The sequence below is a fragment of the Arachis stenosperma genome, chromosome 9, assembly GCF_014773155.1.
Source record: "Arachis stenosperma cultivar V10309 chromosome 9, arast.V10309.gnm1.PFL2, whole genome shotgun sequence".
In the NCBI taxonomy this organism is placed as follows: Eukaryota; Viridiplantae; Streptophyta; class Magnoliopsida; order Fabales; family Fabaceae; genus Arachis; species Arachis stenosperma.
Window position 1 is genome coordinate 85,566,735 of NC_080385.1, and position 21,865 is coordinate 85,588,599.

Below are 21,865 nucleotides of genomic sequence, written 5' to 3' on the forward strand. Positions count from 1 at the left end.
AACACTCACCCTTTCTCCAAGTTGGCAATGCCCAAATGAGCTTTCCAAGTTGCTTGGCGTTGCCTTCAGACACTCACCCTTTCTCCAAGTTGGCAACGCCAACATCTCCTTTTCTTCTTGCCCAGTTTGCTTCATTCTTGCTTCAATGCTTTCTTGTTTCATCACCTATCATTAACAAGGGAAATTGCTTCAAAGTCTTACCAATCCATGCAATTAATTTCATGAGATTCATTCATACTCATTCATTTATGTATTCCTTAAATCATTGGCATGAATTTGGCTACAATCAACATGTTCCTTGGTATTCTTATGCATGAAGACAAAACTCATAAAAATACTTGTTTATTTAGAGAAAATGAGTGAAACTAAGCTAAAACCAACTATACTAACTAACTAATATAGCAAATATGCAAATGCATCAGGTCCATTCTGAAAACATGTCAGATGGACATCTTTTGGTCAGCTGCTCGTATCTTTCCCAAGCTTCATAGAGGGATTCACCATCTTTTTGTTTGAAGGTCTGAATATCCACTCTAAGCTTGCTCAGCTTTTGAGGAGGAAAGAATTTATAAAAGAAAGCCGTGACCAGCTTATCCCAAGAGTCCAGGCTATCCTTAGGTTGTGAATCCATCCATATTCTAGCTCTATCTCTTACAGCAAAAGGGAAAAGCATGAGTCTGTAGACTTCAGGATCAACTCCATTTGTCTAACAGTCTCATTTAGCTAAAAACTGGTAAGGATCTTCAGATGGAAGTCCATAAAACTTGCAGTTCTGTTGCATTAAAGCAACTAGTTGAGGCTTAAGCTCAAAATTATTGGCTCTAATGGCAGGAATGGAGATGCTTCTTCCATCAAATTTGGACGTTGGCTTTGTGAAGTCACCAAGCATTCTCCTTGCATTATTATTATTTTCGTCTGCCATCTCCTTCTCTTGCTCTAATATTTCTGAAAGGTTACCTTTAGATTGTTGTAACTTAGCTTCTCTTAATTTTCTCTTCAAAGTCCTTTCAGGTTCTGGATCAATTTCAATAAGAGTGCCTTTTTCCTTGTTCCTGCTCATATGAAAAAGAAGAAAACAAGAAAGGAAGAGGAATCCTCTATGTCACAGTATAGAGATTCCTTTATGTTAGTAGAAAAAGAAAGGGGAGAATAATGTAGAAGAGTGGGTTCGGATATTTAGATGGAGAGAGGTGAAGAGAAGTGTTAGTAATTTAAATAATTAAATAGAATAAATGAGAAGGGATAGAAAAATTCGAAATTAATTTTAAGAAGGGGTTAGTAACTTTTGAAAATTAAAGATAAGATATAATTAAAATTGAAATTTAGAACAAAAAGAGTTTTTGAAAAAGAGGTGAGATATTTTCGAAAATTAGAGAGGGAAAAGTAGTTAGGTGGTTTTGAAAAAGATAAGAAACAAACAAAAAATCAAATAGTTAGTTGAAAAAGATATTAAAATCAAATTTTAAAAAGATAAGAAAATAAGAATTTAGATAGGATATTTTAAAATCAAATTTTGAAAAAGATAAAATTTTGAAAAAGATAAGATATAAAAGATAAGATACGATATGGTTGAAAAAGATTTAAAATTAAATTTAAAATTACTTACTTAACTAACAAGAAACTTAAAAAGATAAGATTCTAGATTTTAAAGATTGAACCTTTCTTAACAAGAAAGTAACAAACTTCGAATTTTTGAATCAATCATATTACTTGTTAGTGTAATTTCGAAAATTTGATATAAAGATAAGAAAAAGATTTTGAAAATAATTTGAAAAAGATTTTTGAAAATTTTTGAAAACCAAAGATAAAATTGAAAAGATATGATTTTTGAAAAAGATTTTGAAAAGATAAGATTTTTAAAATTTGAAAATTTGACTTGACTTTTGAGAAACAACTAATTTTTAAAAATTTTTGACTAAGTCAACTCAAATTTTCGAAAATTAGGAGAGAAATAAGGAAAAGATATTTTTTTTTTATTTTTGATTTTTGAATTTTTTATGATGAAAGAGAAAAACACAAAAATGACCCAAAACATGAAAATTTTGGATCAAAACACAAGATGCATGCAAGAACACTATGAATGTCAAGATGAACACCAAGAACACTTTGAAGATCATGATGAACATCAAGAACATTGATGACAAGTCATCATATACCCATTTTTCAAGCTAATTTCACTTGTTTTGTTAGCATTTATGCACTTTCTTGCATCCTAAGTAAGTGATTTGGAGTGAAAATGCATAACTTCTTTAAATCAAACAACCACCATGAAATTAATGTTAAATCATGAGGTTTAAGCTAATTTTAATTGAATTTTAATTGATTTATAAGCCTCTTGAATTTAGTGATACTTTGAGTGGTTGTTTTGGTTTATTGTAGGTGAAGAAAAGAAAAAAAGGAAAAGCGTGGCCTAAGGAAGTGTGGCCCAAGGAGAAGAAAGTGTGGTCAAAGAGAGAAGAAGTGTGGCGCACAATATGAGGAAGGGCAAACATTGCCCTCCACAAGGGCACACTGCCCTCTAGGAGGGCAACATAAGGGAACAAGGCATAAAAGGCAACTCTGCCCTGCCCACTATAAGGGCAGAGCACAAATCTGTGCCTTGGAATCAAGAAGAAGAAAATGTTGCCCTGCCCTCCACAAGGGCAGTATCGGGCTCACAAGGGGAGAAAATCAAAGGAAAATGTCTCCAAATGCTTGCCACAAGAGTTGAACACGGGACCATGAGGAAGTAAGGAACTAAGTGCCATCACCGTGCCAAGAAAGCCAAGGAAATTAAGTAGCGTGTGTTTCGGCCATGATTCGAACTTGGGACATCAAAGTGAAAACACTGCCCTGCCCTCCGCGAGGGCAGGGCAGCATTTTGTGTGGCATGATTCTGGCGCACCAAGGAATGAATCTGGCAGCACCAGCGCGCACCACAGCACAATTTCTGGCGCACTAATTTTTTTCTGCCCTGCCCTCCGCGAGGGCAGGGCAGCGTTCTGCGCACCAAGACCGCACCAAGCCGCACCATGCACGCACCAAGCACCATTTTCTGCCCTGCCCTCCACAAGGGCAGGGCAGCCTCCTGGAAGCTATTATTTTGGGCCGAAAATTCAATTAAAATTCCCATTTAATTCATTTCTTCACCAAATTAAAAGCCCATCCAAATCCCAAAATCCAAGAATAAAAAGTGTATAAATAGGAGCTAGTTTGATGTAATTAGGACTTTTTAGCTTTGCTTTTGAATTTTGCATTTTCTTTGAGCTTTGAGCTTTTGCACTTTCCTTGAGAAACTTGACTGAGATTTCAGAGAATTGGGGAGGGGAATTGATCTCTCTTCTTCCTCGTTCTTGCTGGAGCAATTTTATTTTTCTTGTTTTGAGTTTTGGGTGTGAAGAGTTGAGGAAATTCTGTCTCAACCTCCATTCAAAATCTCTTTAATTCCTTTCTGCACAATTAAATTCAATTTTAATTTCCTTTACTGCTTCTTCTTCTATTTCTTGTTAATTGCTTTGAGCATTTGGATCTAGGAAGGTAATTGAGATCTAGGCTCTGCTACCTAGTCTCTTGAGCCCTGAGATCCCAATTTACTTTTGGTTCTTCTGTGAACCTTGCTGCACTTTAATTTCAATTTCTGTTTGAATCCTCATTGCTTCCAAATCAATTTCTGTTCTATTAATTGTGGCACTTCAATTTCTCTTTGTTTAGATTCTGCAATCCCAGTCCTCAAATCCCTTTTACATTTGAGCAATTTACATTTCTTGCCATTTAAGTTACTGCAATTTACTTTTCTTGCACTTTAAGTTTCAGTCATTTAATTTCTTGCCATTTAAGATTCAGCAAGTTTATTTTCCTGCTCTTTAATTTACTGCAATTTCCCCTCTCCCTTTACATTCCAAGAAATTTAGCTTCTGTTAAATACAACCCACTCAACCAAAACTTGATTCGCTTGACTAAATCAACCACTAAACTAAAATTGCTCAATCCTTTAATCCCTGTGGGATCGACCTCACTCATGTGAGTTATTATTACTTGATGCGACCCGGTATACTTGCCGGTGAGTTTTGTGTCGGATCGTTTTCCGCACATCAAACATATTTTTGAAAAATTTTTTATGCAAAGAAAACATGCACGACACCAAACTTAGAAATTTTTAATGCATGGATTCTAACAAATGAAAAATGCACATGAAAAACAACAAACAACACAAAACAAGAAAACATCAAGATCAAACAAGAAGACTTACCAAGAACATCTTGAAGATCATGAAGAACACTATGAATGCATGGAATTTTTGAAAAATGCAAGAAAAAATTTTAAAAGCATGCAATTGACACCAAACTTAAAAATTGACTCAAGACCCAAATAAGAAACACAAAATATTTTTGATTTCTATGATTTTATTAATTTTTTTGGATTTTTATTAATTTTTTTTCGAAAATAAAGTTTGGAAAAACAAAAAAGAAAAGAAAAATTTTGAAAAAGATTTTTTAAAAGAAAATTACCTAATTTGAGCAACAAGATGAACCGTCAGTTGTCCATACTCAAACAATCCCCGGCAACGGCGCCAAAAACTTGGTGGACAAAATTGTGACCCTCTTTGTATTTGCATGAGATTTATTTAATGGCTATTGGCTATGTGTGGACACAACTCCGTTCAACTTAACCAGCAAGTGTACTGGGTCATCCAAGTAATACCTTACGTGAGTAAGGGTCGATCCCACAGAGATTGTTGGTATGAAGCAAGCTATGGTCACCTTGTATTTGTCAGTTAGGCAGATTAAATTGGTTTATGATGAGTTTGAAAATTAATAATAATCAGAAAATAAAATAGGATAGAAATACTTATGTAAATTAATGGTGGGAATTTCAGATAGGCGTGTGGAGATGCTAGAATCCTCTCGAATCTCTACTTTCTTATTACATTCATCCAATCCTTCTTACTCCTTTCCATGGCAATCTGTATGTAGGGCATCACCGTCTTCAATGGCTACTTTTTATCCTCTCGGGAAAATGGTCCTATGCGCTGTCACTGCATGGCTAATCGTCTGGAGGCATCACCCTTGTTGATGGCTACATCCCATCCTCTCAGTGAAAATGGTCCAAATGCTCTATCACGGCACGGCTAATCATCTGTCGGTTCTCAATCAGGTTGGAATAGAATCCCTTGATTCTTTTGCGTCTGTCACTAACGCCCAGCCTTCAGGAGTTTGAAGCTCGTCACAGTCATTCAATACCGGAATCCTACTCGGAATACCACAGACAAGGTTAGACTTTCCGGATTCCCGGGATCCTACTCGGAATACCACAGACAAGGTTAGACTTTCCGGATCCCCATGAATGCCGCCATCTATCTAGCTTATACCACGAAGATTCTGTTGGGGAATCTAAGAGATATGCGCCCGGCCTAAAGTAGAACGAAAGTGGTTGTCAGTCACGCGCGTTCATAGGTGAGAATAATGATGAGTGTCATGGATCATCACATTCATCAAGTTGAAGTGCAACGTATATCTTGGAATAAGAATGAAAGAGAATTGAATATAAAGTAATGGTAATTGTATTGAAACTTGAGGTACAGCAGAGCTCCACACCCTTAATCTATGGTGTGCAGAAACTCCACCGTTGAAATTACATAAGTGAAAGGTTCAGGCATGGCCGAATGGCTAGCCCCCATGGTCTAAGGACTATGCGCCCTCAGATGTTCCTTAGATCTAAAGTGATCAAAAGATGTCTAATACAATAGTTAAAAGTCCTATATATACTAGACTAGCTACTAGGGTTTACATGAGTAAGTAATTGATGCATAAATCTACTTCCGGGGCCCACTTGGTGTATGCTTGGGCTGAGCTTGATCTATCCACGAGCTGAGGCTTTTATTGGAGTTGAACGCCGAGTTATAGCGTGTTTCTGGCGTTCAACTCCGGGTTATGACGTGTTTCTGGCGTTTAACTCCAGACAGCAGCATGTACTTGGCGTTGAGCGCCACTTTACGTCGTCAATTCCCAAATAAAGTACGGACTATTATATATTGCTGGAAAGCTCTGGATGTCTACTTTCCAACCCCATTGAGAGCGCGCCATTTAGAGTTTTGTAGCTCCAGAAAATTCATTTTGAGTGCATAGAGGTCAGATTCCAACAGCATCAGCAGTCCTTTTGTCAGCCTTTTACAGAGTTTTGCTCAAGTCCCTCAATTTCAGCCAGAAATTACCTGAAATTACAGAAAAACTCACAAACTCATAGTAAAGTCCAGAAATGTGAATTTAACATAAAAACAAATGAAAACATCCCTAAAAGTAGCTTGAACTTACTAAAAACTACCTAAAAATAATGCCAAAAAGCGTATAAATTATCCGCTCATCATTAACGTAGAAGAAAAAGGGAACTCCAACGTTAAGAGAAAACGTGAACACCAATAACGTTTTCCTCCAACATTAGTGGTAAAAGTGAACACCACTAACGTTGGAGAACTTGGCAATGATCCACGTTAAGAGTCACGTTAACTTAGTTAACGTGAACTCTAACGTAGAAGAGGAAAACAAAAGCCAACGTTAGTGACACTCACTTTTGTCACTAACGTTGGACCAACTAGCATTGCCTACGTCAAAGTTAACGTGGAGTTGGGATCAAAGAGCCAACGTTAGTGACACTCACTTTTGTCACTAACGTTGGAAGATGGCATCACTACTATGTTAAGAGCCACGTTAACTTAGTTAACGTGAGTTCCAACATAGAAAACTTGGGCATTTGGAGCGTTAGTGACAAAGGTGAGTGTCACTAACGCTCTCGAAGGTGAAACACACCTACGTTAAGAGTCACGTTAGCTACACTAACATGAACTCTAATGTAGGAACAAAAGGCATCAAGCAACGTTAATGGGAAAAGTGATTCCCACTAACGTTTGCGAAGGGGTACAAGCCAACGTTATTGGGAAAAGTGAGTCCCAATAACGTTGGCCAAAAATTGAAAAGGCAACGTTAGTGGTCATGTTAAGACCACTAACGTTGGATTTAACGTGGATACATGAGGGTGGAACGTTAGTGGAAAAAGTGAATGCCACTAACGTTCTCGAACCCACAATGGCACTCAACGTTAAATCTCACTAAATACCCAAGCCTAATTCATATTTCTCTGCAAGCGGGGCCCACTAAAGATGAGAACTGCTTCAACTCAAGATCCAGAGCCCACATCCAAGGCTTGAAGAACTCACAAGAAGATCAAGAGGAGTAGTATATATAGGAGTAGTTTTGAACTATAGAGGAGCTTGGCACTTTTGGGAACTACTCTCTATAGATTTACTTTTCTGCACTTTTAGCATGGATTCTTCTTTTCTGCCATTTTTCATTTCTAGAGCTATAAACAACTAAACCCCTTTCATTGGGTTAGGGAGCTCTGTTGTAATTTGATGGATCAATTATAGTTTTCATTATTCTTCTTCTTTCTTTTCTCTTGATCTTACTAGAAAGCTTTCGATCTTAATTCAATTAGTTAGTTCTCTTGGAAAAGAAACTCTCCATAATTGGATCTCCTTTGAGCCTTGGAAAAGGGATGAGGAGATCACACTAGAAATGCTTTCTCATGTTGGACCAAATTGGGGTTTGGGCAGATATAGTGACATGTAATCCTCCCAATACTTTGATTTGGAAATACATGTGGTATAATCAGTGACCACACTTCATCTCTTCCCATGAGCAATTAAATTAAGGAATTGGGCAATTGTTCAAGCTTAGAGAGATTGGATTGCCAAGGAATTGGGATCCAATCACTTAAGATTGCCAAGGAGATCAATGAATGCATTGATTGAGGAAGAGATGAGAATGAACTTGATCCGGAGAATGCAACATCTCCTAAATCCAATGATTACCCCAATTCTGATCTTACCCATTCTCATTACTTTCTGCCATTTATTTTCATGCTCATTACCCCAAATCCCCATTTAAGATTCTGCACTTTCATTTCTGTTATTTACTTTCCAGTCATTTAAATTTCTGCATCTCAATCTAAATTCTGTTTAACTCAACTAGCATATTCTTCTAACTAAAGTTGCTTGACCAATCAATCCTTGTGGGATTCGACCTCACTCTATTGTGAGTTTTATGTGATGATAATTCGATATACTTGCCGAAGGGAAATTTGTTGAGAGACAAGTTTTCATGCATCAAGTAACGTAGACACTAATGTGGCTCTTCTCTGCTTCTTGTTACCTGAAATCAATCAAACAAAGTGCATCAAAGTCTTGCTCTTAATCATGGGATCATGCATCATCCAATTTATCATTCAATTCATGCATAATTCTCATGAAATCATTCAAAATTCACAATGTTTGCTTAAATCATGGTATGATTGCATTTTCAACTAAATACTTGCTTATTTCCTAAGAAAATGCATGAAACCAACCTAAAGCATACAAAAAATGGCTAGTAAAACTAGCCAAGATGCCCTGGCATCAGTACGCGTAAGCGCTAGGTGCGCGCGCGCATCCATGGGCGAGTTCAACTCTTTGGCTTTTCATGATTTCTCCACTTTGCATGCTTTCCTCTTCACTCCTTTGATCCATTCCTAGCCTTTTCAACCTGAAATCACTTAACAAACAATTCAAGGCATCTAGTGGAATCAAAGGTGAATTAAAATTAACTAATTTAAGGTCTAGAAAGCATGTTTCACACTTATGCACAAATTGGGAGACAATCATGAAACCATGCTATTTTATTGAATAAATATGGGTAAAAGGTCATAAAATCTCCTAAAATCAATACAAGATAAACCCTACAAATGGGGTTTATCAGGTTTCAATCAAGGTGGTAGAAACTAGAATAGGTTCAACAACAGACCACTATTCCCATCTTCTCAAGGGAATATGGAGGCCTCTAAGCAAAGCCTTTCTGACTTAGCCATTCTAGTCTCCAGCCTCACTAAGACCAGCCATAGTTTCATTAATGAAACAAGGTCCTCCATTAGAAACTTGGAGGTACAGGTTGGTCAACTGAGCAAGAGGATCCCTAAGACTCCTCCTGGCACTCTTTCCAGTAACACTGAGGTAAATCCAAGAGAAGGGTGCAAGGCCATAACCATGGAGGTAGAGGCCAAATTAGAGGAGTTTGGGAAGGCGTTGAATGCCAGTGAAGAAGCCTCTATCTCAGAACCAAAGGAAACCATAAAAACTATAGAAGTTCCTTTAAGTGCACTTCTGCAGTACATAAGTTCTAATGACTACTCATCCTCAGATGAGGATGAAGATCCTAGGAAAGAGCAAGTTTCTCAGTACCTAGGAGCTCTTATGAAGCTGAATGCCAAGTTATTTGGTACAAAGCCTCTGGAGGAAGAACCTCCACTGCTCACCAAAGAACTCCATGCTTTGGTTCAGCAAGAGCTACCTTAGAAGCTTCCAGATCCTAGATGCTTTCTGATTCCTTGCACCATAGGCACTATGACCTTTGAAAAGGCTCTGTGTGACCTAGGGTCAAGCATAAACCTTATGCCACTATCTGTATTGGAGAAGTTGGGAATCCTTGAGGTACAAGCTGCACATATCTCATTAGAGATGGGTGACAAGACCATGAAGAAGCCATAGGGCTTAGTGGAGGATGTCTAGGTTAAAGTTGAAAACCACAAAATCCCTGCAAACTTCATAGTCTTGGATATAGGAGAGGATGAGGATAACTGTGTCATCCTTGGAAGATCTTTCCTAGCCATAGCCAATGCTATCATTGATGTGGGTAAGGGAGAACTAACCCTAAAATTAGAGGAGGACCACATCTTATTCAAGATGCCTCATCCCAATTCTCCCTCTAAAATAGAGATAAATGTACAACAACTAGTGTGCCAACCCTCTCTTTTTGTACAGAGATCTGCAGAGCCTTCATACATCAATTCAAAGTTTAGTGTTGGGCAGCCATCAACAAGCTCTAAACACAAAGGTACTAAAAAGAAAGTACATAAAGGCTGGTGGGACAAGAAAGTTCCTACTGAAGGCCTCTCACCTGGCATGAGAGTTGTCTTCACTAAGAAGCCAGTCTTACCACATACAGTGAGTCGTGTCCTATCTCTAGAGCATGTAGAGCTCATTCATAAGAGGACAGGAAGAAAATTCACTGTCAGGGCAAAAATCTGAGACCATACTCACCTCCGTAAGGAGCTAAAGGTCAAGCTAGTGACGTTAAAAGAGCGCTTGTTGGGAGATAACCCAACTTTATTTAATTATTTTTCATCATTCTTATATTGTCAGAGTTATGATCATGTGCAACAATTAGAATAGAGACAATAATTTCACAACACTGAAAACAGAACACTCTAGATAGAGTGTTAAAGTTGAACGCCAGCCAGGTGGTGGACGAAATTGTGATTCATCAATGTTGTATTCTTTGTTGTTGTATGGAATAATTATAATGGCTCTTTGCTATGTGTGGACACAACTCCGTTCAACTTAACCAGCAAGTGTACTGGGTCATCCAAGTAATACCTTACGTGAGTAAGGGTCGATCCCACAGAGATTGTTGGTATGAAGCAAGCTATGGTCATCTTGTAAATCCCAGTCAGGCGGATTCAAATGTAATTGGATTAGATATTTAAAAGATAAATAAAATAAAGGGATAGAAATACTTATGTAAATTAATAGTGAAAATTTCAGATAAGCATATGGAGATACTGTGCCCTTTCTTTTTCTACTTTCCTACTTCTTCCTTCAATCCTTCTTACTCCTTTCCATGGCAAGCTGTATGTAGGGCATCACCGTTGTCAATGGCTACATCCCATCCTCTCAGTGAAAAAGGTCCAAATGCTCTGTCACAGCACGGCTAATCATCTGTCGGTTCTCAATCAGGTTGGAATAGAATCCCTTGATTCTTTTGCGTTTGTCACTAACGCCCAGCCTTCAGGAGTTTGAAGCTCGTCACAATCATTCAATCCTGGAATCCTACTCGGAATACCACAGACAAGGTTAGACTTTCCGGATTCCCATGAATGCCGCCATCAATTCTAGCTTATACCACGAAGATTCTGATTAAGGAATCCAAGAGATATGCGACCGGTCTAAGGTAGAACGGAAGTGGTTGTCAGTCACGCACGTTCATAGGTGAGAATGATGATGAGTGTCACGGATCATGACATTCATCAAGTTGAAGTGCAACGAATATCTTAGAATAGGAATAAAGAGAACTGAATAGAAAATAGTAGTAATTGCATTGAAACTCGAGGTACAGCAGAGCTCCACACCCTTAATCTATGGTGTGTAGAAACTCCACCGTTGAAAATGCATAAGTAAAAGGTTCAGGCATGGCCAAATGGCCAGCCCCCCAAAACGTGATCAATAGTCTCTTAAGATGAAGAATAAAACAAAACGGAGACCAAAGATGTCTAATACAATAGTAAATTATCCTATTTATACTAGACTAGCTACTAGGGTTTACATGAGTAAGTAATTGATGCATAAACCCACTTTCGGGGCCCACTTGGTGTGTGCTTGGGCTGAGCTTGATCTATCCACGAGCTGAGGCTTCTTTTGGAGTTGAATGCCAAGTTGTAACGTGTTTTGGGCGTTCAACTCCGGGTCGTGACGTGTTTTTGGCGTTTTACTCCAGACAGCAGCATGGAACTGGCGTTGAGCGCCAGTTTACATCGTCAATTCCCGAATAAAGTATAAAATATTATATATTGCTGGAAAGCTCTGGATGTCTACTTTCTAATGCCGTTGAGAGCGCGCCTTTTGGAGTTCTGTAGCTCCAGAAATTTTATTTCGAGTGTAGGGAGGTCAGATTCCAACAGCATCATCAGTCCAATGTCAGCCTCCTGTCAGAGTTTTGCTCAAGTCCCTCAATTTCAGCCAGAAATTACCTAAAATCACAGAAAAACACACAAACTCATAGTAAAGTCCAGAAATGTGAATTTAACATAAAAACTAATGAAAACATCCCTAAAAGTAGCTTGAACTTACTAAAATCTACCTAAAAATAATGCCAAAAAGCGTATAAATTATCCGCTCATCACAACACCAAACTTAAATTGTTGCTTGTCTCCAAGCAACTGAAAATCAAATAGGATAAAAAGAAGATAATATACTATAAATTCAAAAATATCAATGAATATTAATTTCAATTAGATGAGCGGGACTTGTAGCTTTTTGCTTCTGAACCGTTTTGGCATCTCACTTTTTTCTTTGAAGTTTAGAATGATTGGCTTCTCTTAGGAACTTAGAATTTCGGATAGTGTTATTGATTCTCCTAGTTAAGTATGTTGATTCTTGAACACAGCTACTTTTATGAGTCTTAGCCGTGGCCCTAAGCACTTTGTTTTCCAGTATTACCACCGGATGCATAAATGCCACAGACACATGACTGGGTGAACCTTTTCAGATTGTGACTCAGCTTTGCTAGAGTCCCCAGTTAGAGGTGTCCAGAGCTCTTAAGCACACTCTTTTTGCTTTGGATCACGACTTTAACCACTCAGTCTCAAGCTTTTCACTTGGACCTACATGACACAAGCACATGGTTAGGGACAGCTTGGTTTAGCCGCTTAGGCCTTGATTTTATTTCCTTGGGCCCTCCTATCCATTGATGCTCAAAGCCTTGGATCCTTTTTACCCTTGTCTTTTGGTTTTAAGGGCTATTGGCTTTTTCAGCTTGCTTTTTCTTTTTCTTTCAATTTTTTTTCACAAGCTTTTGCTTTTTCACTGCTTTTTCTTACTTCAAGAATAAATTTTATGATTTTTCAGATCATCAATAACATTTCTCTTTGTTCATCATTCTTTCAAGAGCCAACAGTTTTAACATTCATAAACAACAAGATAAAAAATATGCACTGTTTAAGCATTCATTCAGAAAACAAAAAGTATTATCACCACATCAATATAATTAAACTAAATTCAAGGATAAATTCTAAATTCATGTACTTCTTGTTCTTTTGAATTAGAAACATTTTTCATTTAAGAAAGGTGAAGGATTAATGGAATTATTCATAGCTTTAAGACATAGTTACTAAATACTAATGATCATGAAGTAGAGACATAAAACATAGATGAACATATAACATAAATAAAAACAAAAAACAGAAAAATAAGAACAAGGAAGGAGTCCACCTTAGTGGCGTCTTCTTCTTGAAGGATCAACAATGTCCTTAAGCTCCTCTATGTCTCTTCCTTGCCTTTGTTGCTCCTCCCTCATTGCTCTTTGATCTTCTCTTATTTCATGGAGAATGACGGAGTGCTCATGATGTTCCACCCTTAATTGTTCCACATTGTAACTCAAATCTTCTAGGGAAGTGTTGAGTTGTTCCCAATAGTTGTTGGGAGGAAAGTGCATCCCTTGAGGCATCTCAGGGATTTCTTGATGATGAGCTTCCTCATGCATCTCTTGAGATCCGTGGGGGGTCTCTCTTGCTTGCTCCATCCTCTTCTTGGTGATGGGCTTATCCTCTTCAATGAGGATGTCTCCTTCTATGATAACTCCAGCTGAGTAACATAGATGGCAAATAAAATGAGGAAAAGCTAGCCTTGCCATGGTGGAGGACTTTTCGGCTATTTTGTAAAATTCATGGGAGATGACTTCATGAACTTCTACTTCCTCTCCAATCATGATGCTATGAATCATGATGGCCCGATCCACAGTAACTTCAGATCGGTTGCTAGTGGGGATGATGGAGCGTTGAATGAACTCTAACCACCCTCTAGCCACAGGCTTGAGGTCCAGTCTTCTTAGTTGAACCGGCTTGCCTTTGGAGTCTCTTTTCCATTGAGCTCCTTCCACACATATGTCCATAAGGACTTGGTCCAACCTTTGATCAAAGTTGACCCTTTTAGTGTAGCGGCGTTCATTTCCTTGCATCATGGGCAAGTGGAATGCCAACCTCACATTTTTTGGACTAAAATCTAAGTATTTCCCCCGAACCATTGTGAGATAATTCTTTGGACTCGGGTTTACACTTTGATCGTGGTTCTTAGTGATCCATGCATTGGCATAGAACTCTTGAACCATTAATATTCCGACTTGTTGCATGGGGTTGGTTAGGACTTCCCAACCTCTTCTTCGGATTTCATGTCGGATCTCCGGATACTCATTTTTCTTGAGTTTGAAAGGGACCTCAGGGATCACCTTCTTCTTTGCCACAACATCATAGAAGTGGTCTTGATGGCTTTTAGAGATGAATCTTTCCATCTTCCATGACTCGGAGGTGGAAGCATTATTCTTCCCTTTTCCATTTCTAGAGGATTCTCCAGCCTTAGGTGCCATTGATGGTAATGGAAAAACAAAAAGATTATGCTTTGACCACACCAAACTTAAAATATTGCTCGCCCTCGAGCAAGAGAAGAAAGAAGAGAAGAAGAAGAAGAAAATATGGAGGAGAGTGAGGAATGGTGTTTCGGCCAAGGTGTAGAAGAGGGGGTTTGTGTTGTGTGGAAATGAAGTAGAATGGAAGGGTATATATAGGGAGGGGAGTGGGTGTAGTTTCGGTCATTTAGGGTGGGTTTGGGTGGGAAAGTTTTTTGAATTTTGAAGGTAGGTGGGGCTTATGGGGTAATTGGAAAGAGAGATTGAAGTTGTTGGGAAGTGTGTTTTGGGGAAGAGTGTTATAGGATTAGGAGGTAAGGTGGAAATATGTTAGGTGGGGATCCTGTGGGGTCTACAGATCCTGAGGTGATCCTGTGGGTTCCACAGATCCTGAGGTGTCAATGATTTACATCCCTACACCAATTAGGCATGTAAAATGCCTTTGCACACCATTCTGGCGTTTAAACGCCGAGATGATGCACACTCTGGGCGTTCAATGCCCATGTGTAGCATGTTTCTGGTGTTGAACGCCAGTTCCATGCTTGTTACTGGCGTTTAGCGCCAGCTTTCCTCAAGGCACATTCCTGGTGTTCAAACGCCAGGATGTTGCTTATTTTTGGCGTTCAGCGCCAGATTCATGCTCTGTTCTGGCGTTGAACGCCAGCCAGATGCTCCTTACTGGCGTTGAACGCTAGTATGTCCTCCCTCCAGGGTGTGATTTTTCTTCTGCTGTTTTTGATTCTGTTTTTAATTTTTATATTTTTTTTGTGACTCCACATGATCATGCACCTAATAAAACATAAAAGACCAATAAAGAAATAAAAAATAAAATTAGATAAAAATTGGGTTGCCTCCCAATAAGTGCTTCTTTAATGTCAATAGCTTGACAGTGGGCTCTCATGGAGCCACACAGGTGATCAGGTCAATGTTGTAAACTCCCAACACCAAACTTAGAGTTTGGACATGGGGTCTTAACACCAAACTTAGTGTTTGGTTATGGCCCCCCAATGATGACAAGTCATCTTAGCCTAGTTTCACTAGTCTTTTTCTTTTAATTTCACTTAGATTATGCACTTTCTTGAGGCTTAAGCAAGCTAAGTTAGGTAGATTTTCATGCTTCCTTTGATTAAACCAACCATATGATTTAATGCAAATTCATGAGGTTGATGCCATAATTAGTGCATATTAGGATAGAATGATCATCTCATGATTTCAAGCATAGCTTTGATGTGTTTGGTTGATTTATGATAGGTGAAGAAAGCTTGGAAAAGGATTGAAGTGAGAAGGAATGGCTAGAAGCTAAGATGAGACAATGAATCAAGGGAGATTGAACCAGGAACAAATGAAGTTGGAATTGAAGTTAGCCCCAACGTTAGCCCCTAACTTGGAGGCTAACGTTGGGAACTAAAATTGCTCCCAGAGGTTAGCCACGTTAGCGCCAACGTTAGCCCCTAACTTGGAGGCTAACGTTGGCATGAGAAATTGCTCCCAGGGGTTAGCCACGTTAGCGCCAACGTTAGCCCCTAACTTGGAGGCTAACGTTGGCATTTGAATTGTTTCCCAGGGGTGTGCAACGTTAGCGCCAACGTTAGCCCCTAACTTGGAGGCTAACGTTGGCGCCATTCCAACATGAAGCAAGGCCAACGTTAGGGACAAAGTTAGCCCCCTAACGTTGGCCCAAACGTGAAGTGCAGAGAATGGGGTTTGCTGCTAAAAAAAGTTAGCCATGAAGTTAGCCCCTAACTTTGAGGCTAACTTTAAAAACCCAACTTTGCAAAACTCACATCCGGTTCAATTGATTCACTTGGGTCTCTCTCCAAACTTCAAGAGCAATCAACCAAGGCCTCCTTCAACCCAATTCCATCAAGAGCAAAGGCCCAAACCAAGGCTTGAAGATCAATTGAAGAAGGTGTATAAATAGGCTAGAATTCAATTTGTTTAGGGGAGTTCTCTTTTTAGAATTTTGCTGAGAGCTTTCCTTGAAGTTTTGAGTTACAGAGTGATCTTTAGTTTCTTGTTTCGGGGGAAGGAGAAGTCCATTCTCTTCCTCTTAGCTTTCAATTTCAATTACACTTGTCTTGGATCTTGGATCTTGGGTTGGAGAATTGAAGGAATTCTGTTTCAATCTCACCTTAGATCTCTCTTTTGATTTACTGTTTAATTGAATTTAGCTTCCTGTTAATTGCTCTTCTTCTATTTCCCTTGCAATTTACAATTTCCTGGCTATTGTTCTTGTTGGATCTAGGAAGGCATTGAGATCTAGACTCAGTTTTCTAGTCTCTGGGTCCTGAGATCCAATTCTCACATTTTAAATTTTCTGCTCTTGCTTTACTTATTCATTTACTTTTCTGTTTTAACTCCGATCCAATCCCAATTCCCAATTATCCTTCTGTTCGATGCAATTTTACTTTTCCTTGTTTAATTTCTGCAAATCCAACTCCCAATTCCCTTTACAATTCAAGTCATTTACATTTCCAGCACTTTAAGATTTTGCAATTTACATTACTTGCTCTTTAAAGTTTCTGCCATTTAATTTCTTGTTCTTTAAGATTCAGCAATTTACTCATTGCTCTCTTTACTTTCAATGCAATTTAAATTCTGCAACTCAATCAACCAAATCTTGATTCGCTTGACTAATTCAACCACTAAACTAAAATTGCTCAATCCTTCAATCCCTGTGGGATCGACCTCACACCCGTGAGTTTTTATTACTTGATGCGACCCGGTATACTTGCCGGTTAGATTGGTGCTATTTTTGGGAGAGATTCTTGTCTCAACCTAAAATATCCCATCAAGTTTTTGGCGCCGTTGCCGGGGATTGATTAGATTGACAATGATTAAGTGAGGTGGTAATTTAGATCAAGCACTTTTTCTTAATTTTGATTAACCCACTAACTGTTTGATTTATTGTTTTAACTAACTAAAATTTCAATTTAGCAGTAAATTGAAACATCACTGGTTTGTGAATTCCTTTTGTCATGCTTGTATGTCAGGTACAAAAAGAAGCACACTAAACCTTCATGAACAAGATGAGAGGACTCTCAGAAGGTTAAGGAGAGCTGAAAGAGGAAAAAATATTGTTGGAGAAGAGGAATCTGAAGAAGAATTTCATGAGATGGAGGAACATTCAACTAATCCACCAGGAGGAGCAAACAACAACAATGAAAATCCTCCTCAGAGGAGAGTTTTGGCTTCCTATACCTTTGCCAATCCTAGACATTGTGGAAGCAGCATCTTGGCTCCAAATGTCAATGCAAATAATTTTGAACTCAAGCCACAACTCATCACTTTGGTTCAGAATAATTGCTCTTTTGGTGGAGGATCACTTGAGGATCCACATCAACACTTATCCACCTTCTTGAGGATATGCAACACTGTCAAAACCAATGGAGTACCTCCTGACAGCTACAAATTAATGCTATTCCCATTCTCTCTCAGGGACAAGGCTACACAATGGTTGGAATCATTTCCAAGAGACAGCATCAACAACTGGGATGACTTGGTAACCAAGTTCCTTGCCAAGTTTTATCCACCACAGAGGGTTATAAGGTTGAAGGCCGAGGTACAAACATTCACACAAATGGAGAATGAACCCATCTATGAGGCATGGGAGAGGTACAAAGCTCTAGTCAGAAAATGCCCTTCCAATATGTTCAATGAATGGGAGAAGCTGCAAAACTTCTATGAAGGCTTAACACTGAAGTCTCAGGAATCCTTGGATCACTCAGCTGGAGGTTCCTTGCAACTCATGAAAACTGCAGAGGAGGCTCAAGAACTGATTGATATGGTGGCCAACAATCAATACTTCTTTGCTCATCAAAGAAGTCGCCAACCATCACAGAGAAGAGGAGTAATGGAGCTAGAAGGAGTAGATTCAATCCTGGCTCAAAACAAACTAATGCAGCAGCAAATTCAACAACAATTTGAGCAAATGACCAAGAGGATTGACAACCTTCAAGTTGCAGCAGTCAACACTAGCCAACCATCAACCACATGGGGACAAAATGAAGAAGTTCAAGAAGAGCCACAGCAAGAACAAGTTCAGTATATGCATTCTAATTCAAATGAAGTTTATGGTGATACATACAACCCCTCATGGAAGAATCACCCCAACCTCAGATGGGGAGATACTCCAAACCACCAACAACCATGGCAGAGGAACTCAAACCAAAACAACCCAAGACACAATCAAAATTTCAACCAGCATCAAACCAACCAAAACACCTACAGGAAACCTCAAAATAACTACCCCAACCCCAACCAGTACCAATCCACTAATCAAAATTCCTATCATCTACCAACTACATCTCATAACCCACCACAAGCACCACTTGAACCCCAAAGAATCACCAACTTGGAATCTATGATAGAGAAAATGATGAAACTCCAAGAAATGACAAACAAAAACCATGAGGCATCCATAAAGAACCTAGAGAGACAGATCGGGCAAATCTCCAAGCAATTGATTGTTGAGAGACCTTCAAGCTCACTACCTAGTGACACAATCCCAAATCCCAAGGAGGAGTGCAAGGCAATACAATTGAGAAGTGGGAAAATATTGATGAGCAACAATGACACTCCAAAGAAACAAAAGGAGATCATCAAGGAACCAACAGAGGAAGAGAAGCAAACAAAAGCAGATCAAGCTGAGGAGCAAGTTGTGGTGCCAACCAAAAACAATGAGAGACTCAAAGAACAGGAGAACCAGCTACATAGCTCAAAGGAAAAGACTCAAGGAAAGCAGCAGATCGAAAAGCACCTCACACTTCCACTACCATATCCTCAGAGATTCAACAAGGAGGTTAAGGACCAACATTTCCACAAATTCCTTGAGACCTTCAAGAAGCTGGAAATCAATATCCCTCTAGGTGAAGCACTTGAGCAAATGCCTTTGTATGCCAAGTTCTTGAAGGACCTTATCAACAAGAAAAGAAGTTGGGATGAGAAGGAAATCGTATCACTCACTGAGGAATGCAGAGTATTGATTCAAAAAGGGCTACCTCCCAAGCTTGAGGACCCAGGGAGTTTCTTGTTACCCTGCACCATTGGGGAAGTGACCATCACTAAAGCAATGTGCGATCTCGGAGCAAGTATCAATTTAATACCATCCTCCCTGGTGAAGAAGCTGTTTATAGAAAAGGTCAAACCAGTACAAATGTCTCTGGAGTTGGTAGATAAGTCAATAGTGCATCCTAGGGGTGTAGTTGAAAATCTGTTGGTCAAGGTGGACAGCTTTATATACCCTGCTGATTTTGTGGTTCTAGAGTCAGACGGGGATGATAGTGATTCTGTTATATTGGGACGACCATTCTTGGCTACGGCTAGAGCCATCATAGACATAGAGAAAGGGGAGTTAACTCTCAGGATGCATGATCAGAGTGTCATCCTGAAGGTCTTACCAGAAGCACAGTTTGGTGAAAAAAAGAAAGACTCAATGGAAATTGATGAGGGAGGATCACAGCTGAAAGAAGAAAATGACAAGGAAAGTCACAGCAACACCCCAAGGACATGGAGTGTGCAAATTAATGAAGAAGCTCCAGAAGATATTGGGATATTAGCCACAAAGAAGAGGGGTCCCCAAGAGAAGCCCATGACCAGAAAAGAAAGATCAACAAAAGGAAGGATGAAAAGCAGGAACAAGCCAAAAAAGGGGTGGAAGAATAAGAAGATTCCAACAGAAGGGCTTTCCAAAGGTGACAAAGTACAGCTAATATATCAACAGTTGGGGTCAAATCAACAAAACGAGGACTACTACACTGTCAGCAACATACTTTCATTAGAGCATGCTGAGATTGAACATCAGAAAACAAGGAAGAGGATCACAGTCAGAGGAGACAAATTGAGGCCCCACAAGCACCAACCACCATAAAAGAGAGCCTCAATGTCAAGCTAATGACAATAAAAGAGCGCTTCATGGGAGGCAACCCATGCTTTAAAATTCATGTCATTTTAAATTCAATAAGCTATGATCATTTGAGCATGAACTCCCTTGCCTTTCATGAACAGGATCATTAATTGCATGCATTGTCTAAAGTTGGTATGCTTTCAAGCAATAATTCTGTTTTACATGCTTAAAGTGTCTTGATAAAGCATATAGCCAAATACTAAGTTTGGTGTTCACATAACTTCATGAAAGATAGGAATTCATGCATCAATAATCATACAAGAGTTATTTTCAAAAATCTTATAAAAAGAAAAATCCTTTTCGGTAATGAAGGCATCAATTGTGAAGCACCTTTTGTCAAGAAACAAGTTTGGTGTCCATCAAACTTTGATGCACCAATTTAAGAAACACAATTGATCCTTCATGAAAAAAAAAAGAGAGAAAAAGAAAGTGAACCAAAAACAATTCTTATGAACATTTGACATGTGAATTACACTAATTGGAGGAAGAAACTTATTTTCTTTGCACATGACCAAACATTAAGTTTGGTGTCCTCCTAAGAGAGTGTCACGGCTCAAATAGTGTGGGGATTGATGGTTCACAAATTTTTATAAAAAGAATAACACTAGCCACGGTTAAATGAGCTAATGTGTGTTGTCTTGTTGTGATGATTAGGTGGTCAAAGAATCTTCAATGAAAGAGACAAGACAAAGGAAAAGCATAGCATGAGGACAAAATAACATCACATCAAAAAGAGAATCTGCCATTCCTCATAAGTTGGTCACGGCAAAGGCAAGGCAAGGAGCATATCTTGTCTTCATTCACCTTTTCATGCATACCGTTGATTCCCATGAGTCCAAGTTCACCCTAGCCTTTCATTGCTCATTTAAAAAGTTCACTACCTTTTAGCCATGCACATAACCGAATCCTTGTGGCATTGAAACCTCAATTCTTTCATCCTTCATCATAAGCTACACTTCTTCATCAATCCTTACCCCAACCAATTCGGTCTCACCTTTTGTGCTCCAAACTCACGTTAAACTCCCCAACACTCTTCACACCCCCTCTAACCTTACAACACTCCACCAACTAAGTGATCATGGCCTCCTCATCAAGAACCAAACGAAGAAAAGGAAAAGAACCTATGGTGGAGGAGAACACCCGTGAATATGACCGTTGGAGATTCAAGTCTTCATACCATCAATTTCAAATGGAGTGGATGAACGACAAGAAGATCTATCCAGAAATTCCATTCTTATTTCCGGATGATGAATGTCAAGAAATGAAGAAAAAAATCCAAAAGAGAAGGTGGGAGGAGCTTACCTCACCAGATACCCGAATCAATGCCAATATTGTAAGAGAATTCTATGCCAATGTCCCAAGGCTTGACTTGCGTGAGCCACCAACATACAAGAGCTATGTGCGGGGAGTGGAAGTAGATTTTAGCTCAAATGCAATCAAGAAAGTCTTGGGGCTAAAGTCAGTCCGCTTTAATGAACCAGGATACCAACAAAGGTTGAATGAGGAGCAGGATTATGATGAGATTGCTAGAGACATTTGTGTAGAGAACTCCGAATGGGAAGGATCTGGGAAGAACCGATATAAGTATTTGAAGAGATGTGACCTCATCCCGGAAGCCAAAGGATGGTATGAGCTGATGAAAAGATCAATTCTGGGCACAGTAAACACCTCAGAAGTTAACAAGGAGAGAGCTGTGATGTTGCATTGCATCATGGTAGGAGGA

The 21,865-nt window shown here is 39.1% G+C and overlaps 1 non-coding gene across 1 annotated transcript; it reads left to right on the top strand.

Annotated features, from left to right (window-relative positions):
• Positions 1-437: 437 nt before the first annotated feature.
• LOC130952666 (small nucleolar RNA R71) lies at positions 438-541 on the top strand. The gene has a single exon (XR_009074843.1). It is a non-coding gene; the product is annotated as a small nucleolar RNA R71 (small nucleolar RNA).
• The last annotated feature ends 21,324 nt before the right edge of the window (positions 542-21,865 follow it).